This window comes from Triturus cristatus, chromosome 3_1, assembly GCF_964204655.1.
Source record: "Triturus cristatus chromosome 3_1, aTriCri1.1, whole genome shotgun sequence".
Classification (NCBI taxonomy): domain Eukaryota; kingdom Metazoa; phylum Chordata; class Amphibia; order Caudata; family Salamandridae; genus Triturus; species Triturus cristatus.
Window position 1 is genome coordinate 108,921,514 of NC_140583.1, and position 25,449 is coordinate 108,946,962.

At 46.7% G+C, this 25,449-nt stretch overlaps 1 protein-coding gene across 2 annotated transcripts in view; it reads right to left on the reverse strand.

Moving 5' to 3' along the window:
• Positions 1-10,924, reverse strand: part of EHF (ETS homologous factor) — a 102,160-nt gene extending 91,236 nt beyond the window's left edge. For both annotated transcript variants that reach the window (XM_085643511.1, XM_085643510.1), the window contains exon 1: positions 10,759-10,924. The gene's annotated coding sequence lies outside the window, so the exon portion shown is untranslated. The remainder of the gene's footprint in view (positions 1-10,758) is intronic.
• Positions 10,925-25,449: the final 14,525 nt, after the last annotated feature.

Genomic DNA, 25,449 nt, shown 5'->3' on the forward strand with positions numbered 1-25,449 from the left:
GTAAAGGCCCTCTTCGGCCCGGGCCTTTAATGCGGGAGCGGGCCTTTAATGGCCGTAGACCCGCTAAGGACGGCTATAAAGCCAATGACAAAGGCAACAGGGGCACCATCAATGGAATACTTACATCCATTACTGGTCCATCTCTAAATGAGGTGGGGCGACCAAGTGTTTGGAGAGCAGAGTACTCTATCACGTTTTCAAAGGAGCACCCTGTCTGCCAAACTCTAACTAAGGCCCTCTATCACTATAGGTGTAAGACAACCTATGCGGAAAACAGCAAATCGTATCAGTATGAATGTTGCTCTCATACTGATACTATTTGTAGGTAGACTCTCTTATGTAGAGCTTTATAGGATGCCTGTGGACATATAAGGACCATGATATGCTTAGAATACTGGGATACACGGATCCCGGGCATAATTAAACCCTGGCATACTCAGATCCCTACAGGGCCGAGAGAATTGATAAACTCCTCCTTGCATAGTAAGAAACTTGGCATAATGAAGCTCCTGCCATCAAACTCCTGCACAGCCTAAATCACAGCTCTTGCTTTTTCAGTCAATCAATCAATCATACAGTCATTTATAAAGCGCAGCTCTTCACCCCTAAGGGTATTGGGGCGCTGAAGTAACACAAGTCTCGGTCAAAAAGCCAGGTCTAGAGTCCCCTTTTGAAATCCGCCAGGGAGGGTGATGTTCTAGGTGGAGAGGCAGGCAGTCCCATAGCCTTGGCGGCGAGGTAGGGGACAGAAGGACCTCCGCTGTGGCTGTGACAAATGTGGTGGTGTTGCGTAGGCCAGAGATTTGGAGTGCAGGTGTCTGGCGGGTTTTAAAGTTCACGCGATGGTTGATTTATTCTGGACCCTCATAGTGAAGGGCCCTGTAGGCGTGTATTAGTAGTTTGTATTAACATCTCTTCTGGACAGGGAGTTAGTGGAGGTTCTTGAGGTGGGGGATGTGGGTCCATTTAGAAGATTGAGGATGAGTCTGGATGCTGCACTCTGGATGGTCTGGAGTCTCTTGAGGAGTTGGGTGGTGATACTGGAGTAGAGCATGTTTCCGTATTGGAGCCGGCCGGTGACAAGGGCCGGGGTGATGTTATTTCTCATTTTGACGGGAATCCATCTGTAGCTTTTCTGGAGCATGTTGAGTGGGTGGAAGCAGGAGGAGGCGACTGCATTGATTTGTTTTTTTTAATTTATACTATGCGTGTGTAATTTAAGCCTCTGTGTGGACCATTCATGGAGCCTAAACAGAACCTGTGCTGAACTAAGAAGACGCGTGCAACCCGAGCGATCAAATGAGTGGGCTTCTCTAATCCTAAAGACATTATCAGAGACCTGGCTGAATCAGTGCCACAGCAGAATCAGAGCCCTGCGATACTCAGACCTCTGACAGCACTATACAACACCAGGGAGGGCTCGGACAGTTTTGAAGGCGTGTTCAGTTTGCATATTTGCTTAAATTGTTGCAACTTTATGTACATTTTATGTAAAGTGTAAAGATCACTAAGTTTCAAAGGTGGAGGGGGCAGTTTTAGGCCTACTTTGCAGTAGAAGGATGCGCCCCAAGGCCCCTTTTACCTTTGCTAGTTTTGAAGAAGGGTGAGCAAAGATTTCTTGCCTCAGAAGGTTTCTTGCCTCAGAAGGTTCTGCCACATAAAGTGTAGTACTGTTCCTTGTACAGTTCATACTTCAGAACACATTTCTGAACACAGAGTGACCACAGAAGGTACTGCCACATAACGTGTAGTACTGTTCCTTGTACAGCTCATACTTCAGAACACATTTCTGAACACAGAGTGACCACAGAAGGTTCTGCCACATAACGTGTAGTACTGTTCCTTGTACAGCTCATACTTCAGAACACATTTCTGAACACAGAGTGACCACAGAAGGTTCTGCCACATAACGTGTAGTACTGTTCCTTGTACAGCTCATACTTCAGGACACATTCCTGAACACAGAGTGACCACAGAAGGTTCTGCCACATAAAGTGTAGTACTGTTCCTTGTACAGCTCATACTTCAGAACACATTTCTGAACACAGAGTGACCACAGAAGGTTCTGCCACATAAAGTGTAGTAGTGTTCCTTGTACAGCTCATACTTCAGAACACATTTCTGAACACAGAGTGACCACAGAAGATTCTGCCACATAAAGTGTAGTACTGTTCCTTGTACACCTCATACTTCAGAACACATTTTTGAACAGAGTGGCCACAGAAGATTCTGCCACATAAAGTGTAGTACTGTTCCTTGTACAGCTCATACTTCAGAACACATTTTTGAACACAGAGTGACCACAGAAGATTCTGCCACATAAAGTGTAGTACTGTTCCTTGTACAGCTCATACTTCAGAACACATTTTTGAACACAGAGTGACCACAGAAGATTCTGCTACATAAAGTGTAGTACTGTTCCTTGTACAGCTCATACTTCAGAACACATTCCTGAACACAGAGTGACCACAGAAGGTTCTGCCACATAAAGTGTAGTAGTGTTCCTTGTACAGCTCATACTTGAGGTCACATTCTTGAACACAGAGTGACCACAGAAGGTTCTGCTACATAAAGTGTAGTACTGTTCCTTGTACAGCTCATACTTCAGAACACATTTCTGAACACAGAGTGACCACAGAAGATTCTGCTACATAAAGTGTAGTACTGTTCCTTGTACAGCTCATACTTCAGAATACATTCCTGAACACAGAGTGACCACAGAAGGTTCTGCCACATAAAGTGTAGTAGTGTTCCTTGTACAGCTCATACTTGAGGACACATTCCTGAACACAGAGTGACCACAGAAGGTTCTGCTACATAAAGTGTAGTACTGTTCCTTGTACAGCTCATACTTGAGGACACATTCCTGAACACAGAGTGACCACAGAAGGTTCTGCCACATAAAGTGTAGTACTGTTCCTTGTACAGCTCATACTTCAGAACACATTTCTGAACACAGAGTGACCACAGAAGATTCTGACACATAAAGTGTAGTACTGTTCCTTCTACAGCTCATACTTCAGAACACATTCCTGAACACAGAGTAACCACAGAAGGTTCTGCCACATAAAGTGTAGTACTGTTCCTTGTACGGCTCATACTTATGGACACATTCCTGAACACAGAGTGACCACAGAAGGTTCTGCCACATAAAGTGTAGTTCTGTTGCTTGTACAGCTCATACTTCAGAACACATTTATGAACACAGAGTGACCACAGAAGATTCTGCCACATAAAGTGTAGTACTGTTCCATCTACAGCTCATACTTCAGAACACATTCCTGAACACAGAGTGACCACAGAAGGTTCTGCCACATAAAGTGTAGTACTGTTCCTTGTACAGCTCATACTTCAGAACACATTTCTGAACACAGAGTGACCACAGAAGGTTCTGCCACATAAAGTGTAGTACTGTTCCTTGCACAGCTCATCCTTCAGAACACATTCCTGAACACAGAGTGACCACAGAAGGTTCTGCGGGTGGCCACGCTGAACATCTTCAACTCGCCTACCTCTCTTTTACTATCTAGGCATGAATGGGGTGGTGCTTGATGGCACATCCTTAAAGATGTGCAAGGAGCAGTACTGGCTGTTTAAACTGACTCCATGAAAGTGCCTTCAACAGAAAAGAATGCTACAAACTGTTGTTTTTATTTAATACACTCGAGGTGCGAAACTTAAAATTCCTCTAAAAAAGAGCCAGGTTACCTCCAACATTCCAATCGGCCTGTCTGCCGCCATCTTCGGATTTAGATGGTATTTATCAGCCAATCAGCATCCAGTCCTGCTCCTTCTTGGAGCGACTCTTTCCCGCTGAAAGAACCTGCGTCTTGTAAACCTCCTCCAGCAGGGGGCGGTTCACCACCCCACGGTAGGACCTTTAACAGGGCCGTGTGTGTATTAAAGACGACAAGTGTCTTGTAGACACACAACCCCGAGGTGGAAGCCTCACAGTTGTGTTCACCATCTGTTTGTTGTTAAAGCCCACCTCCGCCCTTTGCCACACCTCGTCCTCTCCTGTAAAATAGCCCTCAGCTTAGAAAGTGAAGCGGGGAATTCTTCGGGTATGAGTTTTTTTTTATTCCAGTGTTGTTCATTTGACCTCTTGACCTCTCACCAGCATGCACTTTTATTAGAATGGAGCAGGCACATCTCAGGAGGGTTCTTGGGATAAACAGTGCCTGCATTCTGAGCATGGCTCCAGCATACTAACTAGGCCAGAACCAGCGCTATAGAAATACAGATACATGCATACATGCTTACATGCAAACATACATACATACATACATACATGCATTCATACATAATCCACACCAGGACTTTAGAACTTCTATTAACACAGACCTGTCACTTATCCGCAGGGAACAAGTATTATTTTTTCAGACAATAGTTGGTGAGGAGGAGTCCGCACTTGAAATACAGTTAATATAAAAACAGCCATTCCACCTGTAGTACAAGGTGTTTCAAATTGTATATTAATGTAGCTTGGTGCTGAAGCCGACACGTGTTTCGCTCACCCTGTTTATCTAATGAGCCTTCTCAAGGCTTCCGAATGGAATAATGCAACAATACATAAATGACGTGCGCATTATTATGGTGCATTGGGACTCTCCAAGCTCAGATAGGAAGTCACAGTGACGCGCCTGTCACCGGAAAATAAGAAAAAAACTCTGCTTGGATTCTTTATATTAATTACATTTGGAGAACAGGTTCGTCCTCATCAATAGTCCCAGCCCAGCCTGGGCAGTAGGGTCAACCTAGGGGATTACAGTCCAACCTCCATACCAAGAGTATGCGCTGTTGCGCCACACAGAGTAGCGCTGAAACCTCCATACAACTACGGACCATATATTTATCACATTCCTAAGACAATATTAGCACTTTTCAGCTGGCCTCCAGTCGTCTTATGAAACCAGAACTGGCCCTTCCCAGCAGGACTCTACACCCTAAATATTGGAGTGTCGTACCTTTTCAGCATGGCTTCCTTACATTTAATAAGACAGGCCTGCCCTATCTGTGAGGGCTCCTGCACCTCTGTTAGAACTGTACTGACACTGCCCCACCCCGCCATGCTTCCATGGACAGTGCAAAGGCTCCTCGGGGTGGCTCTGATGAACCGTCGGCACTTGGTAAGAGGACTTTGCAGGTAACTATCATTAAGGCTACACTACTATTAATAGCAGAGTAGCAGCACTCCTGCTGTACTACTTTTATTAGGGGAGTGTCGGCACTTCTCTCAGAACAGCTATGATTTTTTATTGGGTATTACTAACACTCCTCACCAGGCTATGATGGGTTTGTTAGTGTAGTGTCAACACTTCTGCTGGGGTTCTGATACTTTATTTAGGGTAGTGCCAGCACTTCTCCCCGGGACTCTGATACTTTATTTAGGGTAGTGCCACCAGTTTTTTTCCAGAGCTGTTATACTTTATTTTGGATAGTGATAGCACTTCTCACTTGAGCTATGGAACTTTCCTTAGGGCAGTTCCAGCACTTCTCCCCAGGGCTCTGATACTGTATTAAGGGTAGTGCCAGCACTTTACACCGGAGCTATGATACATTATTTAGGGTAGTGCCAGCACTTCTGTCTGGGGCTATGATACTTTATTTAGGATAGTGCTAGCACTTCTCACTTGAGCTATGATAATTTATTTGTGGTAGTGCCAGCACTTTTCTCCGGGGCTATGATAATTAATTTAGGGTAGTGCCAGCACTTCTTACCGGGGCTAGGATACTTTATTTCGAGTAGTGTCAGCACATTTCACCAGGGTTATGATACTTTTATTAGTGTATTGTCAGCACTTCTCACCAGACTATGATGCTTTCACTAGTTTAGTGTCAGCACATCTCCCCGAGGCTGGGATACTTTATTTCGGGTACTGTCAGCACTTTTCACCAGGGCTATGATACTTTATTTAGGATAGTGTCAGCACTTTTCACCAGGGCTATGATACTTTTAGTAGTGTAGTGTCAGCACTTCTCACTAGACTATGTTGCTTTCACTAGTTTAGCGTCAGCACATCTCCCTGAGGCTGTGATATTTTATTTTGGGTACTGTCATCACTTTTCACCAAGGCTATGACACTTTATTTGGGATAGTGTCAGCACTTTTCACCAGGGCTATGATACTTTTAGTAGTGTAGTGTCAGCACTTCCCACAAGACTATGATGCTTTCACTAGTTCAGTGTCAGCACGTCTCCCTGAGACTGTGATACTTTATATCGGGTAGTGTCAGCACTTTTCACCAGGGATATGATACTTTATTTAGGATAGTGTTAGCACTTTTCACCGGGGCTATGATACTTTTAGTAGTGTAGTGTCAGCACTTCCCACCAGACTATGATGCTTTCACTATTTCGGTGTAAGCACGTTTCCCCGAGGCTGTGATACTTTATTTCGGGTAGTGTTAGCACTTTGCACCAGGGCTATGATACTTTATTTAGGGCAGTGGCAGCACTTCTCACAGGAGGTATGATAATTTATTTGTGGTAGTGCCAGCACGTCTCCCCCGGGCTGTCATACTTTATTTAGGGTAGTGCTAACACTTCTCCCCAGGCACTGATACTTTACCAAGGGTTGTGTCAGCACTTCTCACCAGATTATGATGTTTTCAGTAGTTTAGTATCAGCACGTCTCCTCGAGGCTGTGATACTTTATTTAGGATAGTATGAGCACCTCTGTCCGGGGTTCTGATACTTTATTTAGGGTAGTGCTAACACTTCTCCCCAGGCACTGATACTTTACCAAGGGTAGTGCCAGCACTTCTTTCCGGAGCTGTGACACTTTATTTTGGATAGGGCCAGCACTTCTCACTTGAGGTATGGTACTTTACTTAGGGCAGTTCCAGCACTTCTACCCAGGGCTCTGATACTTTATTTAGTCTAGTGCCAGCACTTCTCACCGGAGCTATGTTACTTTATTTAGTCTAGTGTCAGCACTTCTCAGCGGAGCTATGGTACTTTATTTAGTCTAGTGCCAGCACTTCGCACTGGAGCTATGGTATTTTAGTTAGTCTAGTGTCAGCACTTCTTAGCGGAGCTATGGTACTTTATTTAGTCTAGTGCCAGCTCTTCTTAGCGGAGCTATGGTACTTTATTTAGTCTAGTGCCAGCACTTTTCACCGGAGCTATGGTACTTTATTTAGTCTAGTGCCAGCACTTCTCACCGGAGCTATGTTACTTTATTTAGTCTAGTGCCAGCTCTTCTTAGCGGAGCTATGGTACTTTATTTAGTCTAGTGCCAGCACTTTTCACCGGAGCAATGGTACTTTATTTAGTCTAGTGCCAGCACTTCTCACCGGAGCTATGGTACTTTATTTAGTCTAGTGTCAGCACTTCTTGGCGAAGCTATGGTACGTTATTTAGTCTAGTGCCAGCTCTTCTTAGCGGAGCTATGGTACTTTATTTAGTCTAGTGCCAGCACTTTACACCGGAGCAGTGGTACTTTATTTAGTCTAGTGCCAGCACTTTTCACCGGAGCAATGGTACTTTATTTAGTCTAGTGCCAGCACTTCTCACCGGAGCTATGGTACTTTATTTAGTCTAGTGTCAGCACTTCTTGGCGAAGCTATGGTACGTTATTTAGTCTAGTGCCAGCTCTTCGCCCAGAGCTCCGGTAATTTATTGAGAGTATTGACAACACTTCTCCCCAGGCACCGATACCTTACCAAGGGTTGTACCAGCACTGATCCCCGGGGCTGTCATACTTTATTTATTTTAGGGTAGTAAATGGTAATATGTAATAGGGAGGCTACAGGAGTTTATCGTATACAATATTCAAGATCTACTGAATGGGAAATGAACATACACCTCCATATACAATTACTTGCAGACATACGAGGTTCTCCGTCGAATAAACTTGTCATCAGAATTTATTTTTCTGACTTAAGACATTCTTGAGACTTTCTTCATCCAGAGAAAATGTTAGGAGATAAGGTCCACGGATTCTTAACTCCCGGCTATGAACCTCGAGAATTCTGTCCTTGCTTCCCCTCCTAACCAAGTGTGTGATCCTGGGCAAGTTTGATTATCATGTCGGGAGACATGATAATTTCGTGTTTCGTTTCTGGAATGTTATCCTGACTCTATGCATAGGAAGGAAACTTCTTCTATTTCACACAAGAGTTTAAACAATCATCTATTCTAAACATCTCAGACACCTTCGTTCAGCACAGCGCCTTGAGGTAGCTTCAGCTGTACTTTGAGCTAGATACATAGTCTAAGTCACTTTGTTTTCCTGGGCTGCAGTTATCTCCCAAAGCTGAGAGCGCTATGAAATAAACCCCGGTATATACATTAAGAGATATCATTCCATGTGTTTGCGGTTTTCTTTAAAACAGACATGCACATATTTTTCAAAAGGAATCAAACATTGCTACCACATTGGTAAAATAATCATGTTGCTTTTTTATCAAAAACAGGCTTTAGAGTGAACATATGGATGTTTTACTGTTACTATAAATTAAACTAAATCCCACCAAACTCGTATAGTCAATACGGACAGCAGTTATTACTAATAAGACACATTTTTATTACAAAACTCGCTAGCTTATCTTTATATGCCATTACCTGAAAATGTAAAGTATGTATTTTTGGATTTACATTTTTGTGTAGTAGAGTGAGAAGGAAATTGCCTCATTTCCCTAGGATCACATAAATAGACTATCATCAATAGCAGAAAAATAAAAATAAAAACCCACCGTTGCGAGTGTCAGTCAAAGGCTGAGGTGACGACAAGATCTGGTGTAATGGCTGCACAGCATTCCTTGGAGCCTAAAGGTCAGGCTTCTAACCGCACCTTTGACACTTGAGCTTTTACCACCCGTGTGACTCTGGGCAAATAATAACTTTGGGCCGACTTCACAGAGATTTCTTCCATGAGCGTGTCTTTCTCCTCGAACACCGGAGTAAGTCACTGTTAAGTGAGTAGTGAGCCACAACAACTCACGCAAACACTTGTGACAGGCGCCCTGCTCACTCCTGTGCTTCAGATTGTAAATAGGTGTAATTTAAGAGATTAGAATTTGCCCCATTTTACATTGACACATCCGGTGTCAGAGGTGGTGCTGCTGTAGAAATAATGCTCTCTGTAAAGCGCTTTGTTACTTCGTGGTGCTAGTCCCTGGTGCACCGAACACCATAAAAGAAGCGCCAAAAGCAATCACCCTGCGATGTAAATAAAATGTCTGACTTTTTTATGACCAGAAGACCCTGGTGGAAGACCGACATACCCCTTGAGGCAGAATCTGATATCTGTGGGGCGAGATCTGATAAAAGGGCTCTTTAAAGAGAAGTATATGCCGCCTTTCAAAGTGGAGGTCTGAGGATGGCGGGCGCCCTACTGCTATAATAGGGTACATTTGCAGTTCACAGGTTTGAATCCCAGCAGGGTCGATTTAACCTCTCATCCTTCCAAAGTGAAGAAAAAAAGTGAGTGCTGTTCCACTGGTAAACCAATACCTAATCAGGCTTGTAGCTGCTTCTGGTGCAGCCGCACCTAGCACTGATATTGTGGAGGGGGCGAAGAGGGTCGTCGTTGGGTACAGGAGCCTGTGTTTAGAAATACCTTCCGGTTTTAAAAGCACCTGCTGCAGAGTTCCTTGTGTATCCAGCAGTTTTTAGTCAGCACAAAACATGTCAAGATATTTCCGCTAATTAATGTTCCTACTGGAGAGATATCGAAGTTTTGTCTAGTTGCAGTTTGACTTATCATGAAGTAGCGAAGAGGGTTAATGTTCCTGCTGCAAAGAACGTATACCCTGCAGAACACAGAGCCGTATTTCATGTGGATATATATATATCTCAGTGGGTTACTGCTTTTGTTGCATAGAACCTTTTGGGATAGCAGTTCATGAGGGAATCTGTGAAAGAGGTAATTGGTGGGGGCACCGAAAACATTGTGGCGACAGGCACCACCAGCGTCAAAACCGGTCCTGCTTGTAGCTGGGAGCGTTTTCGGCGCTATCAGCGCTATATCTGCCGGTGAAAGTTCCAACTAAGCAGTGGCTTTCGGCTTTTGCAAGTAGGCGTGAAGTTCACGAGAATTAATTTCACAGCACACACTTTCTATATCACCATTGGCGGGAAAAAAACGTGAAAACCCTCGGTGTACTGGTGCACCTAATGCAGAGGTCCCGGGGTGATTTGAAACTAAGTCCCATGTTTGAATCCTCGGTGTTTCACTCAACAGATCATCTTTTTAAAAGTGAATTCGTGTGTCATAAAAAAATGTAAGCCCCGCGAAACAAGGCACTTGGTAGAGTGTGCTATATAAATGTTGTTGTTATGACCAAGGTATAATAAGCGCTTTGTGCAACATTAAAGTGTGAGGGACACCCCATAACATTCTACCACCATCCACTCGTTATGGGCCTGTATAGCTTAACTTGACAAAAAGTCGCTTTTCAAGCGCCTCACACAATATCTAAGCACAGCTTTTATTATTCCCCCACTGAATAACGCGTTTTTATATTGCACTTCATACAGTATCTACGCAACTTAAATAACAGTTGTTATTATAAGCAACGAATAATGCTTTTACGTAGCGCTTCATGGCGTTTGTGAGAGGTAACACTAACAGGTGCTAACCCGTTTAATGATTACAGCGCACCAATCTGAGACGGACCAAAGCCTGCGTTGCCCTTGGCGGGAGTAGAGCTGAGAGGCAGACGCGACCACCGTCTAACCCTCTGAGCCATCCTGCGCCACTAAAACAGAGCGAGTACGGTGCGGAAACGGGATGACAAAACAGAAGCCTACCTCATTAAATGGGCGTCAGTGGCTGGTCCCTGGAGGTGAAACGCGGAGCTGGGTCGGGGGGTTGTCCACGCGGATCAGTTTCCAGGCCGGGACAGCGGCTAGAGGACCAAAGATGCAGCGCCTCGAGTGTGTGGAGACAGGGCTCACGCGATAATTTCAAATAAGCGGCCGGGACAGCTAGCGAGGCACCTGTGGCAGCCCAGGGAGGGGGTTTTCCCGGCTGAAGTTCCGTACATATTGATTGGTTCCCGGGAATCCGAGAAGGATGGTAAACATTCTCCTATTTGCATATAGCTCACACCTTAAAACCCGTAAAGAACAGGTTAGGCCAGGTGAGGTTAGGCAACCGGCCTGGCACTGCGAGGCGGCAGCTCTGGCTGTCTGCGTCTTCATTCACTCATTAACCCCTCTCTCTAGGGTTCTGCGAAGACCACGTCACCCCAGGGCTATGGCAGAAGTGTATAACGAAAGACAGTCGACAAAATACCTTTTGGGCACCCCTTTTGTTTAGCTGTTAATTCCAGTTTATTGTTTTTTTTCTTCTTTTTTGCCTTCCATCATCAGATGGGCGGGCGGCTTAGCGAAAAATGATTGGTATCTGCACATAAGATCGCTTACAGGGAAACAAGTCATGCTCATGAACTCGGAGGCCGGAAGGGCTGCGGCAGAGCCAGCCACAACAGTTTTAGGAAATTGACGGCCATTGTGCTCGTTCGGTGGATTTGCATATGGGAAGGTAGGAACGGAAATCATCGACATGCCCCTAGAGGTCAGTCAATGCTTACAGCCAGTAGGGCTGGGGCAGAGTCCGACACATGTACACTGAAGCGGCACTCTTTAGTTAACATAAGGGCCAGGGATGGTTTGGCTGTGATCAGGCGCGCAACACCCATTGGACTCACAGGGCTTCAGCCCCCCCCCCCCCCCCCCGTCGTGTGTGGCAGCCCGGGATGAGACACCTTCCCGGGCAAAAAAGCAGCCGCACCCGAGCACTTCACGGGTCTTTAAAAGACCATTTGCATGTTAATGAAGCCTCGCTGTTGTTTCACCCCTTCTAAGAGCCCCTGCAGCTCCACTCTGCCTATTGCTTAAAGTTCAGCCCCCCCCGAAATTTTTGCTCAGCCCCCCCCCCCCGAAATTTGGCTCTAGTTGCGCCTCTGGCTGTGATGTTCATTGGCGGCTTGATTGGAATGGGCAGTGCCACTGTGCTTATGTGCCAGGTCCACTCCGTTGGCAAAGACGAACAGATGATGGACGGAATGCTGAGCAAATCAAAACATTCACCCCCAGTCCCAGATTTGGGTTTAATCCATCTTCCTTTTGCTCATCACGCCATCACAGATTAGACGGATGCCTTGACCCTGCTCCCCTTGAGAACAGTCCAGCCCGAAATGCCAGGCCAGGTCCTGCCTGGACCGGAAACAAGCATCCTGGGACCGGTTTCGGGGTATCACTCCATTATGCATTGTTGGCATTCACACCTAAAGCCAGAAAGGTCAAATGAAAAACCCCTGAGTTCTTGATCCTGTCATAAAAAGGGACATTCCAATTGAAAGAAAAAACTATTCTTTACTCAGTCCCGCCTCACAAACAATTACCATCACAGGCATTCTACGGTGTTTCTTTGTTTGATGACGTCAGCTTGGGCTGTGAGACTTATTGTGACATCATTCACCAGATGCTCCTTTAAGGTTTCCTTAATAATCGTAGCAAAGGCTTTGGCCTAAGTTGAGCCAGGGGCAAACCTGTCAAAAAATTAGACCATTGTCATTGGTGGATTAGGGGCCTTGGCTGGGTAGAGCGCGGGCCGATACCCTCTAATTCACTGGCAAACTACTGTCGCCATTTTTAGTGGAAGTGGAGCTAATTAATTGTACATCAATGCACCAGACACAGCTTTCTTACCCAAATGTCTGCACACACACCTGTACTCTCAGAGTGATTTCCTTGAAGTCAACTACGTACTACCAGTGGCAGCTTCTCCGCTACGGTGGAGGAGCGTCGAAATATAAAATAATATTAACATAGATTTATTATCATTTATGCTTTGTTTCCTGCTTTTGCAGCAGGCAGGTGGCCGGGGCTGCTTTGCTCCCCGAGCAGGGCAGGGGAGGAGTGGTTTGCCCCCTCCTAAGTGGTCACTCACTGTTTGATCGGCCCTCTCTGGCAGCCCAAACCAGTCATGCGCACTTTCCTCTTTCTCCATCCAGGCTGGATTACAGCCTCCATAGAGAACATGCACACCCCTCCCGCCCTCGGCTGAGCGCCATGTCACAGCACTTAGACCAATCACAATGCTGCATTGCAGCATTGTGATTGGCTTAGAGGAGGGGGCGTGGCCGCCTGCTTCCTGTTCCTGTTGGAGGCAGTAGGGCAGGAGCAGAGAAGAAGCAGGACCCAGCATCATGGTAAGGTTCTTTTAAAAAAAAATTCCCTCTGCCTAACGCCGACTCCCCGTGACACCCGCCCCTCCCCCTGCCACACCACCAGCGAGCCGTGCTGGCCACCACTGCGTACTACAGTTCTTATAGCGATGATTTGAAGTCCAGTAGGGCTTTGGTGAGTCCGCCAGTTGCATGTCAGGTGGTGGTTGAGGTTGGGTCAGTACAGTGGGCGACTTTCTGCAACCACTTTGCAGGATACATTGCATGCACAGAGACACAGAGGCACATGCAGCTGCACAAGAAGACATCTGTTAGCGTGACTATGAGCTGCGGGAGAAGAGGCGCAGCTTAGACAATGAGATTGGTGGGTGTGTGAATCTGAAATCCCCCAACTAAACAGCAGTGGGCTCCACGGTGGAGGGCTGAGGTGCCCAAGGTCTTTATGGACTGTTGCCATGGGAGCAGGATTTGCATTAGGTGGGCCTTTGTCTCGGGTGGCACAATGGGTAAAATAATAGGTTGGAATGCCGTCTAATGGATTACCGTGGCTAGATTATTTTCCAAGCATCCCTTTCATCACTTTTTACTGTTTGATTCGTAAGTCTCGAAACCTGGGACTGGTGCGCGTTCCAAGCCTACCACTTGCAACGTTGGTGGATTCCAAAGAGTGGTACATTTCCAACCTTCTAAGAAGTCTTTTATGGGTGAAGATGTACAACTTTTTGGGTAAACCGTTCACTATATGTGATTAGGATGCTAATTCAAAAAAATCAACAAGTTAAAACCTCTTAGTGAGACGGGAATGACGAGAAAACCCGACACAGACAAAGCAGACTCGACAGAGAGCCCCCAGACCCAACTGACGAATCAAGAATGCATTTGATGAGTTTCATACCCCAAACACGCCCACTGAAGCCACCCCCCTGGCAACCACTCTTGGGCCTAGTAGTTCTCCCTGGTAACTCATGACTACAGTCACGTTCAACACAACGCCTGGCGGCCCTGCCAAGAATCACTTACTTTAAAAGTGTTTTCACTGCGCACGCTCGTCCAAGTCTCTGCTACAAGATGTCTTGACAGTACAGCACTCAAACCGATGCATGTGGGCAGGTCTTTCTGTTTCAAGTCCTCGCCTTTTGCGAATCCTTTTATCAAGTAACTGACGGTACTAAGCCTGAGTGGCAAATACTACAGGACGCGCAGGCCCAATAGCAGGGTGGGCCGAGCCAAGGGTGTGGCTTTGCCCTCAGAGTCTGTGCACGAGCCAGGCCATGAAAATGTTTGCTATGTATATCATGCAATAAACATAATATGACACAATCTCTTCAAAATTAAAAAAAAGTTTATTTCTTTGACATGGAGAAGTGATTCACCTTAGTACATTGGACTAGATCACTGCAGAGACAGACATTTATTAAAAATCAAAGTTTTAGAGACATTTATGGCTCGGTCGGCAACAATACCATTAGTGAACTAAGAGGCAAGTCAGTGGTCATGCAAACCCTAATCGTGGCTTAAATTCTTATTATAGATAGAGCTGCATTACAGTCTATTAAAACAAATATAAGAGGGGCTTGTACATCGCAAATCCTGAGTTCAAGTATTTAAAAGTGAGCTCATATTTGATAAAGAAGAAAACGGAGGCTCTGAAATAAAGTGTTTGACTAGGATCGCACAATTTACACAAGCAGCAAAGCTGGTGTTGATTCCAACTTATCTGTTTTCATATTTTGAAACTCCACCACCAGATGGGCATTTACATCCCTGCATGTGTAAGGTGTTATTCCATACCCATCTCCTCCTCTACAGCAGGCCCTTTTAAACAATAGAACTTAGCTGTATGTTGAGTAGTTTATAAAATGAATAATTCTGTTATGTAAATAGAATGAAACAGTCTTCACTGAAACAGGCATTGAAAACAGCAGTATCCAGTATACCTACTACCCCAAGGCTCAACAAAATGTTTCACTCTCTACTTCTACCTTGTCATATTATATGAAAATACTGGACATGCTTGGAAAGAGGCACCATACAGGGAGCAAGCACTATAACAGTGCCCTGGCAAGGCCCCTGAAAAGGTAGAAAATTAATTGAAAGGGGGCAGACACGACTGCTAAATGTGTTCCTCCGGCTACATTTTAGCCAAGAAGAATGCAGAATAAATCAAAACATTCACTCCTAGTCAAGAGATCTGGGTTAAATCTATAATTCTTTTGCTCACCGTGCCACCCCAGTTTAGGCCTAGCCAAATGCAAATTAGTCTTGACCCTGTGCCTCATGGGAACAGTCCAGCCTGAACTGCCAAGCCAGGTCCTTCCTGGACTGGAAACAAGCATCTTAGGACCGGTTTCAGGGTTTCACCCCTCATCTGCCAGGATAGCTTGACTCCAGTGGCACAGTGAGCCCGGGACCCACATCTGGGTATATCCGGCGCACTTAGGGCGAGAAAGCAAAAGACACACAATTAATGGACGGAATGCAGAACAAATCAAAACATTCACCCTCAGTCAAGAGACCTGGGTTAAATCCATATTTCTTTTGCTCATCATTCCACCCCAGTTTAGACCTGGCCATATGCAAATCAGCCCTGACCCTGTGCCTCATGGGAACAGTCCAGCCCGAACTGCCAAGCCAGGTCCTCCCTGGTCTGGAAACAAGCATCCTAGCACCAGTTTCAGGGTTTCACCACTCATCAGCCAGGATAGCTTGATTCCAGTCGCACAGTGAGCCCAGGACCCACATCTGGGTATACTTGGTGCACTTAGGGCGAGAAAGCAAAAGACATACAATTAATGGACGGAATGCAGAACAAATCAAAACATTCACCCCCAGTCAAGAGATCTAGGTTAAATCCATAATTCTTTTGCTCACCATGCCACCCCAGTTTAGACCTGGCCATATGCAAATCAGTCCTGACCCTGTGCCTCATGGGAACAGTCCAGTCCGAACTGCAATGCCAGGTCCTCCCTGGACCGGAAACAAGCATCCTAGGACCGGTTTCAAGTCCAGGGAGGACCTGGCCTGGCAGTTCGGGCTGGACGGTTCCCATCGGGCGCACGGTCAAGACTGATTTGCATATGGCCAGGTCTAAACTGGGCTGGCATGGTGAGAAAAAAAAGATGGATTTAGGCCCAGATCTCTGTACTGGGGTGAATGTATGACATTGTTCTGCATTCTGTCCATCAATTGTTCATTTGCGTTCTTTTTGTACTATAAATATGGGCAGGACCCATGCATAGCGATATTTTCTTGGGACAGTTATTTCCGTGACTTTAGCAACAGAATCACTGGCTCCTCAGCGGTGGGCTAGTGTCCTACTTGAAAACTGTGGAACACGGAGACATGGTTTTTAAACCCGGCCTACCCATTTAATCACATTGTGTGCTCTTGGGCAATCACTTTTTGAACTCTTTCACCTGCTCCCATTCTTTTGCTACGCTTGGGATGCCTTTCGGGTTTCCCTAAAAGCTCATGTTAAGTGTATGTTAACAAGAAAAACGGGGCTGGCTATTACCTCAGGATTCTAGAGGGACAAACAACACCAAATCCAATGTATATCCACCACAACTGTCCGAAATTCTTCAAACTGTAATTTGGTGCTAAATGATGTCCTTTCCAGAAAGTGACACTGCTGTTCAATCTCGGGTACCCTACTTTACCAAATGTTTGTTTTTTGCAAACCATTCTCTCTCTGTGCCTCTGTGAACTACGCTGGCAATATGTGAGCAGATTGGATTAGGCTGAATGTAAAAAACAAACACCAATGACATATTTCCAGACAGGCACGAGAATGGTTTTCATTCACACACTTTCGGCTGTTAAATTATAGGTAGGTGCCCATTTTCGCTATCAGCATCTCTAAAGAAAATGTTGGCCCTGAAGATGGGTTGTGTAGATCCCCCCGCCCCTCATGCTACATCTTCTCCCACACATGCATGCAGTAAACGATTTCTTGCTACAGGCAGGCACCTCTTAGCAGCTCAGGCTGCCACCCTGTTAAGCAGGTCGTGGTGTGATGCCGGGATGCTCAAATCCTCCTCGGAAACTTGTATTTTGCTTGTAATATTTGGCGCCCCCCATACCTCTCAGCTTACTGCAAAGAACAGGATAAACGATTAAGAATTTAAAAAAATCGATCGTGGAGTTGTGAAGGCACTTTTTAAATTTGCACAACACTTATGACGTTTCACTATCATCGGATTTGTAAGGATGCATCATTTCATTTTCCAAGGTGGTCCTGTGATAAACGTCATCACTGGCAGCCTGACAGGCATATTTACTTCAAAGGTGTGTGAAACTTGCGCTTTTGTGTCATTGGGCAATTTTTTGGCGAAATTACGTGAACTGTAATTCCTTCATTTCGCGCTATAGTGTACCTCAAAATGCTTCCTCAGGTCAATTTTAGCGCGAGGATGCATTAAAAAAACACTGCAAGGACAGATACTCACGTTTTGTTGTTTCTGTGCATTTGCAGAACATTTTTAACAAATACATTGTCATGGATAGCACTCGAATACTGTAACTCCTAACGTCAATGGTTTCTGGCACAGGATTTAGACTCTGGTAACCGGAAGATCCGAGACATGAAGCACCGCTTTGATCCGAGGCAAGAATATATGAAAATGTGCCCCTTCCGTAGAAACTTTGCTTGTATGTTGATGCCTTCAGAGGTCGTTTACTCTCTCCTTCTGAGCTCACCCCTGCAGTAACACAACTTCTAGACAAGTGGCCGGGTACAGTAGTTTCTATATTATTGCACACATGTGTGCTCCGCCTCACCTTGAGCACAGCAACTTCTTAGCAGATAGTGGAGGAGCCAGTGCTTACTTAAAAAAAAACATAAGTGCCAGGGCTCTCATAAGGAGGACACTGCAGCTTGCAGATAGTAACAACACAATCCTACAAGTGTGACAATCCGGACTATTTCAGGCATCCAAATCTACGAGAATGGTTTGGGCGGCAGGTGATAGTCATTTTTAATGTACATTGTATTAATAATGAACTGTGGTTATGGTCATCTATAAAGTAGCCAGACAGCGCCACCTCGTGACAGACAGTCACAAGGGCCGATGTTGACAATTAAGTGCCGGTACCCAGCACTGGAAACCAACTGCTCAAATTAAGCACTGGGGGAGCCCCTGAGCTATTTTATCCTGTGGCACACAGATTTATTTTACATAATTGCATTTACAGACTCGGCCGAGAAGCTGTGGCTGGAGGTTCGAACCACAACTATACCTGACAAGGAAAGTAAAATATACTGTCTGTGGGCCACGTAATAACAGCAACAACCTCCTCAGACCTGGGTACAAACTGCAGGCAGGAGAAAACCAGACGCCTTTACTGCCTCACTAGAGCTGAGACCTCCTCTCCTTCTTGGTGCCTTGCACCTTCTTTTCATCCTGGACGTCCCCCGACGCAGCCACATCTCGTGCCACCTGAGAGACCTGCACTGGCTCCCTGTCAACAAGAGGATCACGTTCAGACTCCTCCCCCACGCACACAAGTCCCTCCACGACCTAGGCCCAGGGTACCTCAACAGCCGCCTCACCTTCTACACGCCCACCCGCCAGCTACGTTCCGCTAACCTCGCCCTCGCCGTCGTCCCTCGCATCCAGAGAGCCACCGCTGGAGGAAGGTCATTCTCCTACCTGGCAGCTAAGACTTGGAACTCCCTACCCGTCCACCTGCGGATGACACAGGACCACCTGGCCTTCAGGAAACAGCTCAAGACCTGGCTGTTCGAGCAGTAGCAGACCCCCTTCCCCAAGCGCCTTGAGACCCTTACGGGTGAGTAGTGCGCGATATAAGTTCCGTGATTGATTGATTGATTGATGACCATTCCCTTTAAGCCACACCTAATCTATACCAAACTGCATGGATGAAGGGGGAGGGGGAGTTTACAAAGCCTGCAGCGCCTCCCTCAGCCCTTCTCTGTACTCTTTCCTTTTGAAACCCAGGTTGTAAGATTCCAGATTCAGTAACGTAGTCACTATGCCATACGTCTTAAGTAACAGCTCTAGTCTTCTGCCCCCACGTGTTTAATAAAAGTTTGGAAATTCAGGCGTCACAGAGATCTAAGATTGATCAACAAGATTTTAGGGTAGTTGTGTGATAAATTATAACTTTGTCAGAAATGTATTGCGGTACTTGTGTCTTCACATAACTGCAGCTGCACACGATATTTCCATAATCATTTTTTTGCATGATATTGTCCCCTCCAAGAAGTATTCTTTCCAAAAACTCGTAGATTTTGTTGGGGCACGTTGCTGATTTCTGGATTTTTTTCACAGGCTCATTTCACTTTGTCGCGACGACAAAGTTTTTTTTTTAACTGCAGGTAGTTGGAAAAATCCAACTGTACAAATTTCGCGAGCCTTTTTGGGGCACATTTTACATCAGAACGGACTCTGTGGATTTATTTTCCTTAAAGTGCTTGTTTATTTTGGTTTGGTGCTTTCGAAGAAGGACTGAGTGCACACAGCTTCTCCAGGTGTAAGTACCTGGGGGCAGATCTATATTGGAGATGCGCCTCTTTTACGCCGCCGTTGCGTCACTTTTGTGACGCAGCGGCGGTGTAAACCCTGCGCCACGTTGTGCCATATTTACATCGTGACGCATCTATGGAGATGCGTCACGATGTAAAGCCCTGCGCCACGTTAAACCTGCGTCAGGTTTCACGTGGGCGTGTCGACAGAGGGGGGGGCGTGCCGTCGCAGGAACGCCCCTGAAAAGTGACTCAGTCAAATCTATAAGATTTGACTGAGTCACTTTCCCAACGCTGATGCGCCAAAACCCTGCGCCTGCTTGAAGCAGGCGTAAGGCTTGACGCACCATGTTAGGGATAGGGTAGGTTGGAACAGTGCTGGAGTTGCGTCGCGCTTGCGACGCAACTGAATCACTGCGCCAACCTTACGCCATCGGATGTGTCACGCATCTGTTTATTCCTGCGCCATGATGCGCCGCATTGTAAATGCGGCGCATCATGTGTGGCGCAAGAGTAAATTTGCGTGATGCATAATTCCTGGTGCATCCCTGCTGATTTGCAGGGATGCGCCAGGAAACATAAATCTGCCCCTGAGGGGCTCATTTATGAGCCCCTGCGTCACTTTTGCGCATACAGATACGTCAGAAATACTGACGTATCTGTGACTCCTTGCGACATGATGCGTCATACTGTAAATATGACGCATCATTGGAGTTGCAGGGAGGGCGCAGTGAAAAGTGACGCATCACTGTTTTCACGCAGTAATGCGTCACTTTTCATGAATGAGGCCCTGAGTACCGTGGGGCAGATTTACAAGCCCCTTGCGCCACTTTTGCGTCACTTTTCCCATTTTTGCGTCACTTTTCCCATGTTAATAGTGACGCAAGAGTGGCGCAAGGGGCTTGTAAATCTGCCCCCGTGTTACGAAATATGATTTTTCATGTCTTTGATCTGCAAAGTTGCTTGCTGAGTGTACACAGGCTTATTATAAACCCGTAGACCCCAGACTTCCCGAGGCAGTTGACGATTGTGCAGCACATTCCAGATTGTACTATTATCCACTTTAATGACAGTTGACTTACCGGCCTGAGAAGGATGGAAGTTTGAGCCAGCTTTGCCAGGATTCTCCTTTCCGGCCCTGTCTGCCTATTTGTCCCCCTAAAGAGAGGTTTCAGCCAGGTTAACACTTTTTCTAAGCTCTCAGCACGGCGATGCAATCGGCTCCTTTACTCGTTTCAGTTGCCAATGCTTATTTTTCTCTCTATGTGACAATGCTTACACATGCAGTGACTGATTATTGACACCGGCCTTGGCAACCAATTACCGGCTGTGCCAGTGAGATGCAGTCACGTGACCAGCCTACCGACTCCATCCCGGCGCTCCGGCTCCTCCTCCTGTGTGCTCTGCTGCCTTTCCTGGAGGACACACCGGTCTCCATTGGCTTCCGTTCCAGGTAACATGACAGTCTCCCCTCCAATGAGTAGAGGCACCTTGAGATCAGAACTTCTTCAAGTACATGACCACCACCAGCGCAGATAAACCTCTTCGTAGGTATTTCGCTGCACCTGGTGCTCTCTGACCCCTGCACCCTTCACCTGTTGGTAGGTTGCTCCCCCTCCGCACATCACCGCCTGTGTTGGTCCCTCCCCAGCTGCCGTTCGGAGGAAGTAGGCTCTAGGTCTGTATCCTCCTCCTGTATTGCCATTTCGCTTCTGCTGTCTGTGTTTAATCTGTTGTCTGTAGCTGTGTCCTTCCTTGCCTTGTATTGCAATCTCTCTTCTGTTGCCTGTGTCTGTTCTGCGCCCGTTCTTCTTTCTGTACCCCTCGCTGTCCCTACTGTTGTGAGCCCGCTTTTTTCCTTCTGTGCCCCTCGCTGTCCCTACTGTTGGGAGCCCGTTTTTAGGTCTCGTCTGAGACAGCGCTTTAGCGCTGCTCTGGCGAGACTTATAGTAAGCGAGTTTTGGAAGTGCAAACAGTGCTTTTCAGGCCTCCAAATACAGTGCATGTGCGCCGGGCGTGCGCACCATTTGGCAGCCTGAAAAGCACTGCCTGATCACTTGCTTTGATGTCCTCAGTGAGCCGCGCGGCCACTGAGCACATCAAAGTGCACACCATTTGCCACCCCCTTCTTGCTTGTTCTCATTGTATGAAGCCACTTCCACACTCTACCACCCACGAGCCCTCTCGTTATCACCCGTTTGGCATCCCACTACAAAGGGTCCGCTCCCCCGCCCCCGCCAAGCGCGTCCGCCTGACAAATTTGCTTTCACTTTGGGCGCTCGCGTCCGGACCACTTTAGAAGCCGGGCTTTAGGACACCAGTTACATAACAGACAGACACATTGACTTTTGGATAGGCATGGGGAGATTAATTATATTTTACGAGAATTACCGATGTTAAGCCTATGCAGAGGCTCGTTCCCAAGCAGCCCTTCACTTGCATTTTTGTTCACGCGGTCATTCTTTTTACCATTATTTGTTTTTCTGAAGCATTCGTTTCTCGTGCCATGTCGTTTCCTTCCAAGTTTTAAATACTTTTTTACGTTTGTCAAAAACAGTGTAACTGCTTAAGCCAAATGAAAACTCACGAAGGGCTTAACGTGCCTTCAGAAGAAAAGCCATTTCGTTCGACCGCGAACCTTACTGGCCGGTTACGTGGCGCCGGGCACTACGTCCCGCCCCTCCTCCTTGTTTTTTTTTTTTATTGAAGCTTCCTGCCTTGACACGGGCGTCGCGCTATATGTTTTAGCGTGCCTGGTTTTGTCCATTATTGTGTTTTTTTATCGGCATGGTGCCCTTTCCTGACCCGCCATGAGCATAACTTTAAGAACCACGGGCGACACACCATCTGTTGTAGCACAACGACAGATTTAGTCTTCTTGTGTGTTTTATTTCCTTGCTTAGTGTTTTTTTCTTTATCAGCATGGTGGCCTTCACGGGCCGCCATGCTCATAACTTTATTAGGGACGGGCGACACGCTATATAATTTAGTTGCACGGCGCCCGCTTTCGTCTTTCTTTAGCAAGGTTAATGCCGGGCCTTGCTCCACAGGTATGAGCGCCATATTCAGCTTTCAGCGGGAAGTGGCCAGAGAGCTTTGTGACCGTGGCTGAAGGAGGCCGCTTTTCCAGGCCGCTGCGGCTGTGATTAGTTATTTGTGCTGCACGGCTGCTACAGGGACCGGAGGAGGCGGTAGAAGCAGAAAGAAGCAACGGTAATGCTGGCACTTTGATATATGCGAGTTCGAGATACATGCTGTGCAATTCTGAACCGAAAACTGAAATGTATTGGTGTGTGGGAGTGACCAGGGAGGTGCTCATGACTAGGGGTGCCGTGCATAGTAATGTGATAGTTATGGTCAGGGACACTGTATTTATGCAATGCTGTGGCTATTTCTGCTGAATTAAAAATTAGCCACATAATTCCTCCCTGCTGCACTGTTTACTAATTTCAATAAAATACTTTCTAGTTATAATGCATCAAATGTTATTAAAAGCACTGCCACGTGTCTAGCCCTTCAGTGAGAGGCACTTTGCAATCGTTAACTGGTCTACTTCCAATTGCTGAATGCTGTAGTTAAATGTTAAACTGATAATAATGATGTTAAATTTAGCTCTAATCATATTAAAGATGACATAATAGTGAACCAATATGGGACAAAATATGCTGCACCGCCACCAGACAAACATACAATCTCACGCCAACAGGAACACCAATCACCAGAATTATTCTGACCTTTTTCTTGTTAATTAAAAACTGCTGTTCACTCCCTTTTCCCATTACAAGCCGGGGTATGGGAGGCCATGCCTTTCACAACCGAGACACTGTTACTTCCGTTACGCTCTATTGTGTCGTGGAACTGTGTGCACAGTACAGCAAACAAGCCAAACAACAGATCGAATACCACCATCAAATGAGAAGAGAGAAAAATCCCGGCCTCAACTCTGGAGACAGTGCTTTTTGTGCGGCAATGGCCACAGCAGTTGTCGTGCTGCCATGTTTCTTATCAATCACATACCAGCAAACAGTTGGGCAAGGCAAATGCATGGTAGTATTTGTCCAAGAGCTCAAGTATTTTAAAGTACTCAGAGATGTGATAAGTGCTCAAGATCACACAGGGACACCGTAATTGTGCCCAGTTATTGGGTTTTACACTGTGCAGTTTAGCCACTGGATGGATGGTGGAAATTGTAAAGTGTGCCCAAGATCACACGGTGTGGTCATGCAGCGCGGTTCTATCGTCTTCTGGAACAATAAAACAAAAGTCGGCCAATTTACCAATCAAATTTCTTTCCAATAACAACTGGCAAAGCAGACACTCCCTCCAATAGATCACTGAACGCACCCAGCCATGTGACGGCAATCAACAAACTCTTCAACCTTCATTAGAAATATGAACAGTACAAAAGAGATGCAATATTTCTTCAATTCCAGAAGCATCCATTGTCCAACTTAGCACTGAGCTTTCTTAATGTGCAGTGTTAGTGCTTCTTTACAGGTGTGTCTTATTTAATGTGTTTTTTAGTGCTTTTTTGCAGGAATGGCATATAGTGTCCATTAATGTGCAGTACTAGTACTTGCAACGCCAATAGCTCAAACTTCACTAATGCGAGACCTGTTGCATTGCAAATGCTTGTTTCCTTCTGTGCCCCTCGCTGTCGCTACTGTTGTGAGCCCGTTTCTTCCTTCTGTGCTCCTCGCTGTCCCTACTGTTGTGAGCCCGTTCTTCTTTCTGTGCCCCTCGCAGCCGCGCAACACCCATTGGACTCAAGGGCTTCACCCCCCCCCCCCCCGTCGTGTGTGGCAGGCCCGGGCTGAGACAGCATCCTGGGCACACACACAGCCGCACCGAGCACTTCACAGTTCTGTAAAAGACCATTTGCATGTTAATGAGGCCTTGCTGTTGTTTCACCCCTTCTAAGAGCCCCTGCAGCTCCACTCTGCCTATTGCTCAAAGGGGAGAGGATGTGGTCTGTCGGCTAGACTGTCGACTTTGGTGCTGGAAACCAGGGTTCGAGCCTCGGGGTCGTGTCCACATCCTGTGTTTCAGGGCAAATCACTTCATCTCCCGTGCCTGAATATGTAATGTAAATACAGTGCTCATGTACCTTCGAGTCGAGTTTGCGCTATATAAAAGATGCAAAAAAAAGATTCAGCCCCCCCCCCGAAATTTTTTCTTAGCCCCCCCCAAAATTTGGCTCTAGTTGCACCTCTGGCCCCTCGCTGTCCCTACTGTTGTGACCCCGTTTTTTCCTTCTGTGCCCCTCGCTGCCCCTACTGTTCTGTGCCCGTGTGTTAGGCTGCCCCATCTGTTCTTGCCCGTTTTTCTTCTGTGCCCCTCGCTGCCCCCTGTGCGCTCTGTATTTTGCCCCTTGCTGTGCCCCTAACCCCGTACCCGTTTTGCCTATGTCCCCGCTGTGTCCCCTGTGTCCCCACCCGCTCTCGGCCCATTCGCTGCCCCCGCTCCTGCTTCCCGCCTCCCAGCTGCTCCTCCCTCCCACCTCCCTATATATGGCAGCTAGTGTGCGGCCGTGCAGCGGGCGGGAGCGCCTAAGGAAAGCCCGTCTGCGCCCGTCCGCACCTGTACCCCGCCCAGCGCCAGAACCCCTGGTTTGCGCGCCCCCCACACGCACCACGACGACCGCCGCCGTTATGATGCCAACACACTCCGCGCTCTCAACCCCGGACGGACCCACACCTGCTTCAAGGCCGCCCCGAAACGCACACATGGCCCTTCACCTGCCGGAACTGCAGCTACACCAGCCTCAGAGCCGCCAAACCGCCCGCCAAGAAGGACCTCAACCACCTCCGGTGCATCCTA